This window comes from Notamacropus eugenii, chromosome 2, assembly GCF_028372415.1.
Source record: "Notamacropus eugenii isolate mMacEug1 chromosome 2, mMacEug1.pri_v2, whole genome shotgun sequence".
Taxonomy (NCBI): Eukaryota; Metazoa; Chordata; class Mammalia; order Diprotodontia; family Macropodidae; genus Notamacropus; species Notamacropus eugenii.
The window spans coordinates 99,564,133-99,580,420 of NC_092873.1; the positions used below are offsets into that span (position 1 = coordinate 99,564,133).

Genomic DNA, 16,288 nt, shown 5'->3' on the forward strand with positions numbered 1-16,288 from the left:
TATCCTTCCAGCCACTGCCTGGCAGGGGGAGGCTGGGAAGGGATGATACATGCATGCAGGGCCCCTCCTCCTGGTGCTGGTGTTATTACAGATCACTTTAAAAGCTGCATCCCATGATTCTGGGGAACTCATCAGGAGCTTGGAATATGGCATTGCTTGTCACAGCAAAATCATTCTCTCCCCCTCAGTCTCTCCCCCTGTCTGTGGTGGCTTCACCCATCACCCAGGTATCCTGGCACTCTGACAGGCAGGAACAATTTCATTTCCTCAAACAGGTTTTTCATTTGCTTGGAACTTTTTTCAAGCATCTTTCCCTTTGGCCTGCAATCTCTCTCCTTTCAACCTGGCATTTCTCTCTCACGGTCACTTTGCTGGTTATATCTGTAAATGGCTTTTTAAGCACCTGTGTCCATAGCTGTTCTGGGAGCTAGATTCCTTCCCTTATTCTGTCAGTCCTTAGAATGGTAGGATTTAGAGCTAGAAGGGAGTTTAGAGACCATCTATGTCAACTTCTTTATTTTACAGGTTAGGGAACTGAGGTCAAAAGAAGGGATTTGACTTGCCCAAGAATCACATGAATAGTAAGCATCTATGTAATGTGTATCTATATATCTATATATACGTATACATACATATATACACATACATATATCTACATTTATTATGCATATATAATATAAACATAAGCATAAACATAAATTATAAATATAAACATACACATACCCACATAGGGATTGGGAGAGGTAGGAAGGAAATAAACATTTATTAAGCACCTACTATGTGCCAGGTATGGGTCCAAGAACTTTAGAATATTATTTCATTTGCTCCTCATGACAATCCTGGGAGGTAGGTTCTTATTATTATACCCTACTCTTTTTTACAGTTGAGGAAACTGAGGTTAAATGACTTTCCCAGGGTCACACAAGCTAGTAATTAGATGAAAGGCAGGATTTTCAAACAGTGCTCTATTCACCACACCACCTAACTGCTTCTAATAGGATATTGATAGGACCTATGATTTCCCAATGTAGGGAACTACTTATTGTGTAGTTCATATAGAAGGAGATATGGAAACTTCCTCTGTTGTTGATATTGCATTTGTCCTTTGTTGCCAAAGAAGACCATGCCTTCAGAGAAATGATGACATGACTTGTACTTGACTTTGTTTTGAGTGAGGGAAGGCTGTGCAAGGTCACCAGCCTCACTTCTCCTCCTGAGCCATCTGGGTCCAGTGACCAGATATTCATCAGGATGACTGGAGATGACCCAGGATTCAATGAGAGACCTTGGCCTCTTCAAGCCAAGTACCTTCAGGTACTCACTTAGGGTAAGGTAACGCCCATTCAGTGAATAGGCCTCTTTAAGAAGTAGTCAAAGGATGGCTCCTTTAACTAGCAAAACACTCTACATATATTATATCCTTCAATTCTTCTGTGTAAGAACCTTTCAAATGCTAAGTTTATTTCTCTGGATATAGATGCACATATCTACATATGCATAGGTATTTGGATTTAGACACAATATTTGAAGAACTGCCTGTCAGAAAAAAGATTTCAGCTTGTTGGTGCTTGGTTACAGAGGTCTCATCTAAAAACAATGCAGGACAGTTGCAAAGAGACAAATTAGCCTTGATGTCAGGAAATGCCTGCCTCATTCCAATTATCTCCTCCCCACCTGACCCCACTTCACTCCCCCAACCTCTGGCTTCATCCTCAGTCAAAACCTTGATTAAAACTTTCCTCCTCAAGGAAGTCTCTCCTAATTGCCTTCCTGAACCTCAACCTCTCCCTCCCTCACCCCAGCCCAATTCATTCATCTCAGGTCCTCTAAAAACGCACAGAGGCATTTTGTCCTATATTCATTTGCACTTGGTCTGGCTTCTTTGTAGGCATTCTTCAGATCTGAAGCTGAACTCATCTCCCCTCCGAAATCTATTCTCTGTGACCTCTCTTTAGATTGATGGCACTGCCATTCTCCCAATTACTCAAGCTCAAAACCTCTGCACCATCTTTGACCCTTCTCCGTTCTTCATACTCTGCATCCTGTCCATCTTCAAGTCCCATCATTCTCTCTCTGCAGTGTCTCACAGCTGTCCCTGCCTTTCCATTCACATGGTAGCCATTCTAATCCAACCTCTCACTACCTCTCCCCCAGGCTATTACTTAAAAAATAAAATTAAATATTTTCAAAGTAAGTTCCGATGATACCTTTAAGTCTAACCTTCAGTTATGTCTGAGAGTTACAGTGGCTACCTCTGATAAATACTGGCTATGATCTTGGGCAAAGCATTTAGCTTCTTGCTTCTCTGGACATCTCTCTAAGGTGTCACACTGTGTCAGCCTGGTGTCAGCCTGCATTGGTAAAGAGAATTTCCTCATCTGGCAGTTTCTTATACCAGGGGTCAATAACTGTGAGCCAAATTCTGAGCTGTGATTTTTTTTAAAACATTTTGAAATACAATAAAATTTTTTTAAAAAAATGTAAAAACCATCCTCAGTTTCTAGGAATAGGAAAAAGATGGTGAGCCAACGTTTGCAGATTCCTCTTCCTGCCTTAACTAATGAAATTACAGATCTAGTCTCAATCCCTGTTTCTGGATATCCCCAGACCTAGGAGTGGGGCCACCTTTTTAACAAAGAAAACAAATTAAGTAAAAACAATTGATAGAGTGACCCTTTCTGACAGTATAAATAACATTCTGTCCCTATAGACCCTCATCTCTCTGCTGGAGGAGAGAGATATGCTTCATTATCTTCTTTCTAGGACCAAGATTATCATTACAATAACAGAGAATTCAGCTTTTTTTAAATTAGTGTTTTTCACTTACATTATTATACTCATGTACTTTGTTCTGCTGGTTCAGTTTATTTCAATCTGTATCAGTTCATAAAGATTTTCTTTACATGTTTTTATTTTTTCTGAATTCTTTAAAGTCATAATTTCTTATTGCACAATAATATTCCATTATATCTCACCTAGATCAATGAAATAGCTTTCTGACTAATCTCTCCAGTTTCATCCTTTTCTTCTATCAGTTTTTGACAGATCAGTTCTTCATACTGTCTGCTGCTCTTGATCCCTCAGTAGCTCCCTACTGCCCCCTGAAGGGAAAGTTCAGACTCTTTTATCTGTCAATGTAGTTCCTTTACAATCTGGTGCCAACTTAACTCATACCCCTCCCCAACACATACCTTCTATTCCAGATAATGAAGATTAGTAATATGTTCTGTAATCTCTCATTCTTTCCCATTAATGTTTATTGAGATAGTACCCATTCCTAAGGTAGAGGAGTGAAGTATGTGGGAGAGGGAGACAGAGAATCTGGGGCATCTGCTAGGGGGGTTGGCATCTGCCATTATGACTCAGCATCCAGCAGGAGAAGGTAGAACTTCTCTTGGTGTGATGGAGGGTGTCAAGGGATCATAATATCATAACTTTAGAGCTGGAAAGGATTTTGGACATCATCTAGTTTGTCTCCCTCAGTTTACAAATGAAGAAACTAAAGTATGATGGAGTCAGAAAGGCTTGAGTTCAAATTTGTCCTTAGATATTTACTAGCTGTGTGACCCTGGGCAAGTCACTTAACCTCTGTCTGTTTTGGTTTCCTCATCAGTAAGTGGAGAACATAATAGCACCTACCTTCCAGGGTTGATGTGAAGATTAAATATTTGTAAAGTACTTAGCACAGTGTTTGGTCAATAGTAGGTGATGAATAAATGCTTATTCCCTGCCTCCCTCCCTCCCTTTCTTTTTATATGACAAGATCACTTAACTAGTAAATGGCACACTTGGCATTGGAACTCAGATCCTCTGACTTTAAGTCTAGGGCTCTTTCCTTTGTATTACGCCAACCTCTGAGAGACAGTAGGGGATTGTTGCACCAGGAGCCCCTGCCCTGTAGAGAACCAAGAAATATGGAGGACTGCTATAACAAGTAGTCACGCCCTACTGGGTGACTGTACCTTATACACATAACCAATCAACCTGGGCTAGTTACAGTTCTACTGTTCATCTGTTGATTCCTATAAAACCTCAAATGATTCCCTCACCCTCACCCCCACCAAGCTGAAAGGGATGGATCTCTCTTGCCTCAGATTACTCATAGCACTCTGTACCTCTTCATGGAATACACTGTTGTAATTATATGTGTCCATATGTCACTCCCACTCCTAGACTAAACTCCCTGGGAGCAGAGACCATGTCTATCTCTTCTCTGTATCTCCCACAGTGCATCACACAGTGCTAGTTTCATAATAGTTTCTTAATGTTTGTTGAATGAATGAATAATGTGTCTAAGAAAGAGACAGAAGAAGCCATTTGAGACCGCATTCACCTCTTTGGATTGTGGGTATTATACTAATAGACAAGGTCAAGACCAAGACAGAAATGATTAATTCCTTTTCTCAGTTCTTATCTCCTTTGATCTTTCTGCTGAATGAGACTTTTCTTTTTTATTAATTTGAAAGTTTTTATTGTTATCTTTTGTTTTAACATAACTTTCATTTCCCTATCCATCTCCGAGTGGTCCTTTGTAACAAAGCACAAGAGAAGAAAAAATTTAAAAGGCAGTTCAGCAAAACCTACCAACAAACACATTATCCAAGTCTGATAGTATATGCAGGGTTCTACACCCATAGTCCCCTTTGCATAGATGCAAAGGACATTCATCCTTTTTTAGCACTTATTCCTCATTTAGTTTATGTGACTCTCTGGGATCTCCTTCTCCATCTAGGAATGCTCCATATTCTCTTTTACTAGCTCCTTTCCCTCTCTATCCCTGTGTCCTCTAAAGCTTCATCTTTGACCTTTTTTCTCTCTCCTTTGGTAACTTCATCTACTCTGATGGCTGCATGGATCACCTTTATGTGGATGATGCCCTAGTAAATGCCATGAATTCCATTTCCCCATCTTCAGCTGCCACATGGATGTCATGTTGAAATTGCAAATAAAACATATGCAAAAGAGAAACAAATTTTTATTCCTCAAACTTGCCCCTCCTCCCAAATTACAAATTTATTACCAAGGCATCACCACTATTTCAGTGACACAGGCTGAAATCTCACAGTCATCTTTTTTTTTTTTTCTCCCTCACCTTTCACATTGAATCAATCACCAAGTTCTATCAATTTTGTTTCTGGAATATCTCTCAAATTTATCCCCTCTTCTCCACAGCCAACACTCTTCTCTTGTGATGACCTCCTTTTTTTTTGGTATCCTTACTTCCAGTCTCTCCTCTCTACAATAAATCCCTTGCGAAGCTGCCAACACAATCTTCCTAGGGAAAGGTCTGACTATGTCGTTCATCTGTTTGCCATCTTCTGAGGATCCCCATGGTCTCCAAGACAAAAAGTAAGCAATCTACTTAGCCTGGCATTCAAGGCATTCCACAATGACTCCAACCTACCTTTTCAAACTTATTTCCCATCACTCTTCCTTAAATACTACATCCCAACCAAGTCAGATGACTCGATATTCTGGGGACTGTCTTCCCTCTCTCCTGCCCCTATCCCTGGAAAGTGGCCTTTCCATTATCATTCAAGGTTAAGCTTGGGTGCCAAATTCTTCCATAAAACTTTCTTTGTGCTCTTCAACCTTCCAAGCTCAAAATGATGTCTCCTTCCTCACATTCTGTATGCTATTTCATTGGACTCTCTCCTTTTCACTGATCATAATCTGTCTTGTTTCATAATTATTTGTGTACATGTCAGATCTCTGTATCAAACTACAAATCCCTTAAAGGAAAAGACTGTATAATTTTTTATCATTGTGTCTCCAATATTATACAGTCTTTTTTTTTTTTTTTTGGTCTGGACTTGTAATTTCATCAGTATACCAACTGGTATATCCAGCAAGAAATTTCCCAGTAAAAATGAAGATCAGTGGCTGTCCTTTAATTTACAGTCTTAGAGAGTTGATAAGGAGACCTGAGAAATTAATTGACTTACCCAGGATCACACATCCATGATATGTCAGAGATAGGTTTTGAACAGTCTTTGCAACTCTGAGGTGGGCTCTCTATCCATTACACCATGCTCTGCCTTTCACAGTACCTCCCACTTAATAAATGCTAGTTGAATTGAATTATTATTGAACTTCATAAATGGATGCCCAATAAAATGCCTTTAAGGACCCAAGAATATGTTAGAAAATATAGTAGATGATAAAATCTGGGTCCAAAAATATCTCCAAGGGCTGGAATTACAGCTATAACTAGCAATTTTTGTGCTATCAACAAGTACCGCAGACTGTTCCCTGGGGCAAGGAACATGAAAGGAACTCTCAAACCAACTTTTGAAGATAAATTCAATTGAGGCAGGCAGCTGATACCAAGAAAATAGAAGAGCAAGGAATGTCCAAGGACGAGCTGGGGAACGGCAGCCTGTGGTCTTCCAATTTTAACTAATAATTGTTAATTAGGTGTTAATTTCAGTTGCTTCTGAAAAGATAAAAATGCTTTATGTGCTTTCTAAATTTTAGCATGCTGATGCAAAATCCCAGTTGCCCCACCTTAGTTGTAGCTCTGATTGCAATGCAAGTTTGAATCAAACAAGATAAAATTTAATAGGGACAAATGTGAAGTACTATTACTTTTTTAAAAAAGAACCACAATAACTATGCAATTAGAAGCAGTAGCAGGGAGAACTCAACTATAAATTGGGTATATGCAAAAGGCAAGTGTGGTATATTATTTGAAGTCATGGAGTCATAGCACTTACAGAAAGCACTTAAAGAAGGTATGTCAGAAGTCATCTATTCCAATATCCCCCACCTTGACAGACCAGAGAGATTAACCACAACCTTGGACTCTGTTCCTTGGTCCCCCAGGTTTGATAGGTGAATTGTCTCCTTGTCTTGCCTCAAACTAGGCGTCCACACCACTTCCTGGTCATCACATTAATGTTGTCATGAATGAAACCCTGAACTCTGCCCTACATGCCCCAGCTCTCATAGGTAAGCTTTTGACTATGTTCTCTCCTTAACTCACCTTGCATCTCCCATTTACGGATTGTCTTTCCCCATTAGAATGTAAGCTCATTGAAACTGGGGACTGTTTTTCTTATTTATGCAGCCCATCTAATGGGCTACTGCAGGACATCTACTGAAAAGACACAAAGCAGAGTGATGGAGTACTAAATGTCAGGAACAGTAAGAAAGCCAGTGACTATTACAATATTTGGAGGTGAGTAAAGAATAAAAGAGCAGCTAGGTAGCTCAGTGGATAGAGCACTGGGTCTGGAGTCAGGAAGACTCTTCTTCCTGAGTTCAAATCCAGCCTCAGAAACTTACTAGCTGAGTGACTTTGGGCAATTCACTTCACCTTGTAAGCCTCAGTTCCTTGTCTGGAAAATGATCGAAGGAAGGAAATGGAAAACCACTCCAGTATCTTTGCCAAGAAAACCCCAAAGGGGTCACAAGGAGTCAGACATGACTGAACAACAAAGATATAGGCCATAAGTAGTAGAGTCATGATTTGAACCCAAGTCTTCAGACTCCAAATACAGTACATTTTCTACTCCATCACTCTGACTTCCATACTGTCAAAAAGGAGTTTGACTCCTTACTTTGCTCTTTTTTTCTATGACTTTGGATAAGCCTTTGGACCTCTCCAAGTCTTGGTCTTTCCACCTGCAAATGGAAGAAGCTGAACTGAAGGATCTCTAAAGCCCCAGCTTATCATTCAGTGAACCTTTTCACTGAATTGTATGGAAGTTCAATCTAAGTCAGAACTGTGATGTGGAAGTTGAAAAGGCTAAATCTGTTTTAGGTGGCATTAATAGAATCATAATGTCCGAAGCAAGGAAAATTATAGCCCCTCTGTGTTCTGCATTGGTCAGTCCACATCTGGAATATTGTTCTCAGTTTTCATTTTAGAGGGATATTGACAAGCTGGCTTGCTTCCAGAGGAGAGTAACCAAATAGTGAGAACACTAGAAATTTCACCATAGGAAGTAACTAGGGATGTTTAATAAGCCTGGAAAAAGAGAAGATTTAAAGGGGGAAGGAGTGGGGTGGAAGGATAACTGTGTTCAAATATTTGAAATCTTGTTATGAGGCAGAAGAGGGATTAGGTTCAATTTACTTAGCCCCAGAAGAGAGAATTAGGTAATGGGTGGAGGGTAGAGAGAGTGAGCAGCCATGGTCTCAACTTAACAAAAAGCCTGGTCAAAACAGGAGCTGTCCAAAAATGGCACTCCATCGCTATAGAGAGAGTGAACTCTCTGTCCTTAGAAGTTTCAAGGAAGATCTCTAAATAGTCATCTTTCAGGGATGTTGTGGACAAGATTCCTGTTCAGTTAAAGACTGGAGCAGATCAAAGGACAGTGGATTTAAGAGGTCATCTAATCCAGGTTGCTCATTTTACAAAGAAGGAAACTGAGGCTCAGAGAGGGTAAGTGATTCTCACACAGTCAATAAGTGACAAAGTTGGGATCTGAACCCAGATCCCCTCACTCCAAGTGACCCCATGCTGAGTTTCTGAGGTCCTTTCCAGCTGCAGGTGTTGTTTATGAGTCTCTGACTCTATGAAATAGGTGTCTTGCATGGGAGAGAGCCACAATAACTGGGCACAATAAAAGAGTCTGTGCTGTTTGACAAACTTGAGCAAAGCAGAAGCTTATTGATAATCCTGTTCCACTCATCAGAAACACTCTGGAGAACATATGCAGGGAACATAAACAAGGATGTGTGCCTGGTAGAGGACACAAAACAGTGAGGATGTAAGGGAGGACACCAAAGGTTGCTGAGAGTTGCTTCTGGATTGGAAGGTGGGATGTTGTTGTGTTCGTCTGAAGGCAGGAAGACCAAAAGGAACAGCCCTAACTCCTCCTCCTCAACCCTCCACCTAGCACAAATGATCCTTGATTGCCCTGCATCGCACCTATCCTTTCTGAAGCTCCTTTCAGATGTATAAATAATGATACTAATAACTGCGAGCATTTATGTGTCACTTTTTAAGATTTGCAAAACACCTTATAAACAGTCTCATCTTATCCTTACAACAGCCCCCAGAGATATCCCCATTTTACAGAAAAAGAAACTGAGGCAGAGATTAAGTGACTTTCCCAGAGCCACACAGCGAGAGGGTATCTGAGTCTAGGTTTAATCTCAGATACGCAAGTATTCTTGATTCCAGCACTCTTTCTGATGTGAAACCTAGCTGTCCCTTTTGAGCCTTAAGACAATGATCCTGTGACTTAAACACCACAAGAGAATAGTAACCCCATTTTTACATACTGGGGTTCAAAGAGAATTAGTGACTTACCCAAGTTCACATGGCAATTCAGTGGTAGAGCTGGGATCAGAACCCAGGTCTTCTGAATCCTAGTCTCTTGCTCTTTGGGCTACATCATGTGGGCCTCAACTCAGAAGGGCAGTCTACAATGAAAAAACAAATTCAGCTAACTATACTATTATCTAACCCATCTCTCTCCACTTTACCCATAAAAGCATAAGACAAAATTTTCAAATCCTTTTCCAAAGCCAGTTAAACTATATGTATAGCATTCTCTTACAGATATTTTTGACAGTCCAAAAAAAAAAAAGGAAGTTAGACTTTTCTGGCATGACATGTTCTAAAGGAAATCAAGCTGGCCAGTTATGATCCCAAGCTCATTTTCTAGCTTTTTGGTGACCATCATATATGTGTTATAGAAGTATACTAGAAATAGCTCTGGTCTATATTTTCCACATACCATTCTCTCCTCTTTTTTGAAAATGGGGAAAATATTTCTGTTTTTTAATCCTGTCTCCAGCCCTTCTCTCATCCACTATGTTCTTTTAAAGATCACTCATTTGATTCAGTCCATACACCCACAATTTCTTTTTCTACCCTGCAATATAATTCATCTAGGCTAGATGATCTGAACTCAGAAACAATACATAGGTACCCTCTTAATACTGAACTATTTCTTTTGGGTTTCACTTCCCTGTAAACTATTTTTGACCAGACTCTGTTTCTCAAATGTCTCATGGATTTTTATTGAGTATCTTTCAAATGCATTTATCATGTGATGGTCTATAATGGTCTCTGTGTCTTATCCCCCTACCAGAATATAAGCTCCATGAAGTCAGGGAGTGTGTCAGTTAAATTTTTTATCTTCCTTAGTCCCTAGCTCAAATTTTGCCTGAAGTATGAATGAATGAAAATCTCATTTATTTACTGCACACAGTTGGCACTTAAAAAATGTTTGTTAAGTGAAATAAATAAATTTTAGACTACTAATTATGTACAGTAATTATAAATTTTTATAGAATGTGTAGGAATTGTTTATTGTAGGAATTATTTTTCTTTTAGTAATTGTTTTTAAAGGAAAACTCTCCCTACACATTTTGCTGCAGATATGGATGGGCTTATGGGTGTGAGTGAGTTGGAAAGTATCCCCTTATCCCTTATAGGGGTAGCTAGGTGGTACAGTAGATATAGAGCACTGATTCGGAGTCAGTAGGACCTGAGTTCAAATCCAGCCTTAGATACTTAGTAGCTATGTGACCCAAGGCAAATCACTTAACCCCAACTGCCTCCAAAATAATAATAATGAAGAAAGCAAATTATTAAACTAATAATCATAGACTAGAGCCCTAGAATGTCACAGCCAGGAAAGACCTTAGAGATCATTTGTTCCAAAATATTTCATATTATAGATAAGGAGGCTATTGCCCAGATTAAGGGAGAGATTTGCTACATATCAGGCTATTAATTTATAAGAAAACTAGGGCTTGACCCTCACTTTTTTGAGTGTTGGAATCAACACACCTTTATTAAACACTCACTATGTGTAAGAAACTAGGTTAGACTCTGGGGTCACAAATAAATATGACACAGACCTTGCTCTTCAGGAGTGTGCCATCTATTTATTTTTCTTTTGAGTCTAGACCTATGGTTTCATCTGTGTTTGCAATTTCCTCCACCAATGCAGATTGTCTATTTGCCAATAATTTACAGGCTTGGCTTTAGAGATTTGCCTGGGGCACTAAGATACTAATTGCTTTTCTCAACTTGTTAATACCAAAGGCAACCTAGTTCTTTCCTGACTCCTGGGTTAGTTTTCTAACCATTAGACCAGGATATCTCTCTCTAAATTTTTGGGGAGATGGCATAAGCACACAAATGACTCAGTTACAAGGCAAAGTGAAATAAGTGAAGACGTATGTCCCAGCAAAGTGCCTTGAGACATGTAATGGGGATAAATCACTTCTACCTGATGGGAAATAAAAAGCTTCAGGAACTAGGTGGAAGTTGAGTTGGACATGGAAAGCAGGGAGAGTGTTATGAACCCTGGTGTGGGAAGGGATTTTAAGGGACAACTCAAAAAATCATTAAGAAGTGCAGGCATAGTGGCAACCTGAACCTCACTCAGTAAACAGACAGCTTTGTTCAAGAGAGAGGGGATATCAGGACATGATGTCAGATTTTTTTCCATGTGCTGGTTCTAAGCTGTTTTTTTTTTTCCTTTTTTTTGTTCTGTGTTATAGGGGAGGAATCACCAAGGGTTGGGGGAAGAAGGAAGTAATACAGTAAGAAAGATCAGGGATGTAAAAACAAAAGATATCAAAAACGTTTATTTTTAAAATACAAAGACTAAAATATTCTTTTTAAATAAAAAAAGACTTCAAGCATATGTACTTTGAGGGAAATTCCAGGTTCACTATAAACATGCAAATCACTATGAAAGCCATACCTACAAAATAAGACTAGAAACGAACTAATTGACTTGATCCCATCACTTTTTCTTGTAAATTAAAATCACATTAATCTTTCAATTAGTTGAGCACTGAGTACCCCAATTTAAGGGTTATCCAGATCCTTAGGTTTTGTCCTCCTAACTTTCTTTACCAATCTCTTCATTAAGGAGGATCCCTTAATTAAGATCTTAGATTTAGAGCTGGAAGGAACCTTAGAGGTCATTTAGTCCAAAACTCTCATTTCACAGATGAGGAAATAGAGGCTGAGAGAAGTTATAACTTGCCCAGAGTCACATAGATAATAAATAAGCCACAGATCTGAGAGTCAAACTCAGGCTCTCTGACTCCAGGGTCAGCATTTCTTCATTCATTTGGCTGTACCAGGCTGCTTGACCCCAAAGAGAGAGATGGACAATTCACCATGAATCAGTTATTGGAGAGGTTAGAAGGGGGAGATGCTTTTGAAAGAAATAAGGGGAATAAAGAGAATGTTACTCCAGTTGAGAAAATGCCATTGTACTGTGCAGGAAAGAGAATCCTGGAGTCTCAATTCCTAGACCTCCTCACATCCAGCTTCAGCAGGGATTATCTGAGAGCTTTCAAAATTTCCAGGCTCCCATCATCCCCCACTGCTGCCTCAGATGTGGTAGGAGTGACTTCTCCGCACTCCCCCTTCCTGGAGCTCTTTCTTTCTACATTCACAGTCAATTTGTCCAAATAACAGACCCACACATTTCCTAAGCTGGAGAAGCATTCTTTTCATGCCCCTCATTTCTTTCAAAGGCATCCCCCCCTTCCCCTCCCCAATAACTCAACACGAAGACTCTCCACGTTGAGTTGCCCGGGTCTCTCTTTGGGGACAAGCAGCGTTTGTCTCCAGCCTCAGGAAGGAGAAATGTTTAATTTATCAGACAATACCACAAGATGTTGTTTACACGCACTCAGGATGTAACACAGACGCAGCAAACCGTGAACATCTTAAACCTGTTTGCGGCTCCTTCTCGGTGTGATAATTAAAGAGACAGCTTGTGTCACACGTATGAGTCGGCAGCCATAAGGGGGGTGTGGAGGGAAGGAAAGCAGGGGCAGGGGGTCCAAGGACCCAGCGGCAGGAGGGAGGGGAAAGCTCAGCACTTGGTTCTCTCAGATCCCTCTGACCCATTGCCACACTCCCTGGCCTTGCTCTTTCTTTGCATTGCCTAGCTATGATCCCTTTTGACAGACTGGAGGGGAGGCGGAGGGGTTTAGGGACAAGGGAGAGAAAATGAAAAAGTGGTGGCAGGGCCAACTGTGAGCAAAGCTATGAAACAGGAGAAATTTATGGCACCCTGCCCCACCATCCACCCATGGGTCTTCTCCCTACAAGTCTCTGTCTCTCTACCACCTAACTTCTAATTCTGAAAGGGCTTTATTTTATTTTATTTTTTTATGTGGAATCTTTCATTTAGAAAGTTGCATTTAATCATAATATCATCAGAGTACAGATTTAGAAATGAAAGGGACTTCAGAGGTAATTTAGTCCCAATCCCTTCACTTTATAGTTTAGGAAACTGAGGCCCAGATGGGTTAAGTAAATAACCCAAGATCAAAGAGATACTAAGCACTCAGAATGCAGCATGGTATAACAGAAATATTCTCCACTTGGAGTCAGGCAATCAAAATGAATTCTTGGCTATATTTTGACTCTTGGAGAAACAGCTTAATGTCTCCATGCCTCAGTTTCCTAATTTGTAAAATGAGTTAATACTAATTAAGTTATGGAGATACTGTGAGAAAAAAATAGTTTGTGGAGCTCATAGCTGTAAGAAAGCAACTTGTAATATAATATAACTGAGTCACTTTTTTTCTACTTGTGTGAACCACTGACAGCTTGAGGAGGGAGACCCTGGCCTCTAGTAGGAGTATTTGTATTTTAATGGGGAATTCCTGTAAACAGGCAAACAAACAATCCAAGAAACTAAATGGACTAATCTCTGATGGTGAAACTTCAGGCAGTGGGGGTGATAATTTGGTGTCTTCCTCATATCATTCATGGTGGCCACTGGCTTATAAGAGACAGGGATGGGGGTGGGACAAGGAATAATGAATAATGAAGCTACGTTTTAATATTAATTTTTTCTCATAATATTATTTTTATTGATTAGAGACAACAGACAGGCAGTTTGAATGTTGTGCTGGTGCTCTCGAGATACAAAGAGTACTGGAAAAAAGTCTGCATCATACTGGGTACAGTAATACATCTGTAAAGAATTTATGGGAAACTAAGAACAAGAATTATACTGAATAATAAAGCCCCAGAGGGTTGTGATCTGTGCCCCAGTAGCCTGAGCCAACACTGTTGACATTGATGAAATACCTATGATTCAAAGTCTCAGGGTAAGGTATGAATGGATTTTCTTATTGATAACTAAAAATATAGTCGATGTTTTGGATCACATGAGCACATAGTAACTGGTAAAACACTGGTAAAACTTAATTGGATTAAGTAGAATCTAACATTTCCCTCTCCCTCCCCCACTCCCCATGGGGTTTCTGGAAACTTAGTAATTTCCAGACAGGTAGAAAGCCATAAAAAGTATGTAAGCCTTATAGTGTTCTGGCTGCCTGAGTCCAGACAAGTCTCTTGAGAGACCTTGGCTCCCATGCTGGAGAGGACATGGTCCTGATGACTTCTCCCTCAGTGTTTCAGGCACACTTCTCTTCTTCCCCAACTCTGAAGGCAATCTTAGTGAGCGAAGATCTCCTTCTATTATCTCCTTCACTCCTTCTAGTAAAGTATACTTAGTATCTGTGTCTGGGCATCCTGGGATAATAACAACAGCTTGTGTTTCTAGTCTGCATTCAGTGAGGATGATAGTACAAGGAGTAACATCCCAGGTTTGACCACACCACTTTCCTGCTTAAAATCCTTGGAAGGTTCCCCATCACCTATAGGACAAGACATACTCCTCATCCTGGCATGTGAGTCCTGTCACAATCTGACTCCAACCAGTCCTCTTAACCTGATTTTATTTTACTCTCCTTCACACACTTTCTCCTCTAGTCAAACTGGATAGCTAGCAAAGTTCAGCCTCCAACTCCTTTCTCTATATGTCCAAGTCATCCTCCAAGCACTTCCTCTTCATTTATCCTCAGAATTTTTCTCTTCCTCTAGGGTTCAGTTCAGTTCCCTCATGTGAAGCATTCCATGATTTCGCTAGATATTAGTGCTCTCTTGGTCTGTCTCTCTTTGTATCTCTCTATGTCTTTTTCTTTCTCTCTGTCTCTGGGTGTGTGTTTCTCCGTTTCTCTGTCTGTCTATGTCTATCAGTCTCTTTCTCTCTCTCTATGTCTCTCTGTGTCCATCTCTTTTTCCATCACTGTGTGTCCTTTAAACCCAAATCATTCTGGCTCTTACTGATTAGGCAATAATAGGTCCCAACCTAAGCCTCACTTGCTCATTGTTTGGGTTTTGATGGTGCAGAGTCAGTATAAATAGCATTTGTTTCTTCTCTGACCAGAAACTCTGAGGGTCTTCCTCTCTCAGATCGGTTCTTTTGTGAAGTCAAACTTGGCTATTTTTTGCCCCAATTCTTACTTAGTCCTTAACCACTGAATGGGTGTTGCTTCACACAAACTGGGTCCTGGGAAGGACATCAGCTTAAAAAGAACAAGGTCTTCCACTGTATCATGGGCAATCAATAGACCTATATCTTGCCACTGGACTCTGAGGATTGTGGAGGAGACAGTGAGGCTGGTGACTTTGCATAGCTCTGCCTCACAAATCCAACTCACATGAAAATCAAGAAAGATGTCACCTTTTTGATGTCATTGGTCCTGTTTGAGAAGAGAGAATGAGCAGAAACTTTGTGTGTCTCTCTGTTTCTATCTCTGTCTCTCTCTTTGTCTGTGTTTCTGTCTGCTTCTGTCTCCATATCTTTCTTGTTTACTTATTTGTTTGCATGTGAGAGATAATCTGGTATAGTGAATAAAAAGTGGAACTGAGAGAGTCCAAAAGATGTCCTGCCTCTCTCACATTCTGACTGTGTGATCCTGAGCAGTCACTTAACCTCTTTGTGCTTCCTATAACTTTCTAACACTATAAATCCAGAACACTTGATGAGCTAGTTGGAGAGGGTGATTTTCCATACCATCAATTCCTTACACTAATATCACAAGTGCATTAAAAACAAAATATAAACATAAATACCTTTATTTGAATTAAGCTCCTTGTGGTTCCAGACCACTTAATTTTCCACTTTTGTCTGGTTCCAGACTACTTAATTTTCCACTTGTCTTATCGGTCCAATGCTTGTATATGTAGACACTTAATTTTTGTTGAACTGAACTGAAATTGCCAACTGAAGAATAAATATATTGAGGTCCAGGTAGTTTAAATAATTTGCCCAGTATCATCTCCCCAGTACTTAAAAACTCTAGTATTTGGACTTTAAGTCCCTGCATCTTGACATCATCATACCACACTGCTTTCATAGGTACTGGGGAGAGATTTTCTGTCTGTATTATTTTATAGGGTGTTAAAGTTAGAGAGGAACTTAAGCATGATCTAGGATGGCCTCCCTTATTATATGGATGAGGGTTTAGAGGGAGGAAATTACTTGCCCAA

The 16,288-nt window shown here is 40.0% G+C and overlaps 1 protein-coding gene across 2 annotated transcripts in view; it reads right to left on the reverse strand.

Annotated features, from left to right (window-relative positions):
* Window positions 1-16,288, reverse strand: part of LRFN2 (leucine rich repeat and fibronectin type III domain containing 2) — a 356,672-nt gene that overhangs the window by 135,779 nt on the left and 204,605 nt on the right. The window contains exon 2 of one of the 2 annotated variants that reach the window (XM_072642012.1): window positions 9,263-9,375. The exons of the other annotated variant lie outside the window; for it this stretch is intronic. The gene's annotated coding sequence lies outside the window, so the exon portion shown is untranslated. The remainder of the gene's footprint in view (window positions 1-9,262; window positions 9,376-16,288) is intronic. 2 annotated transcript variants of the gene reach the window in all.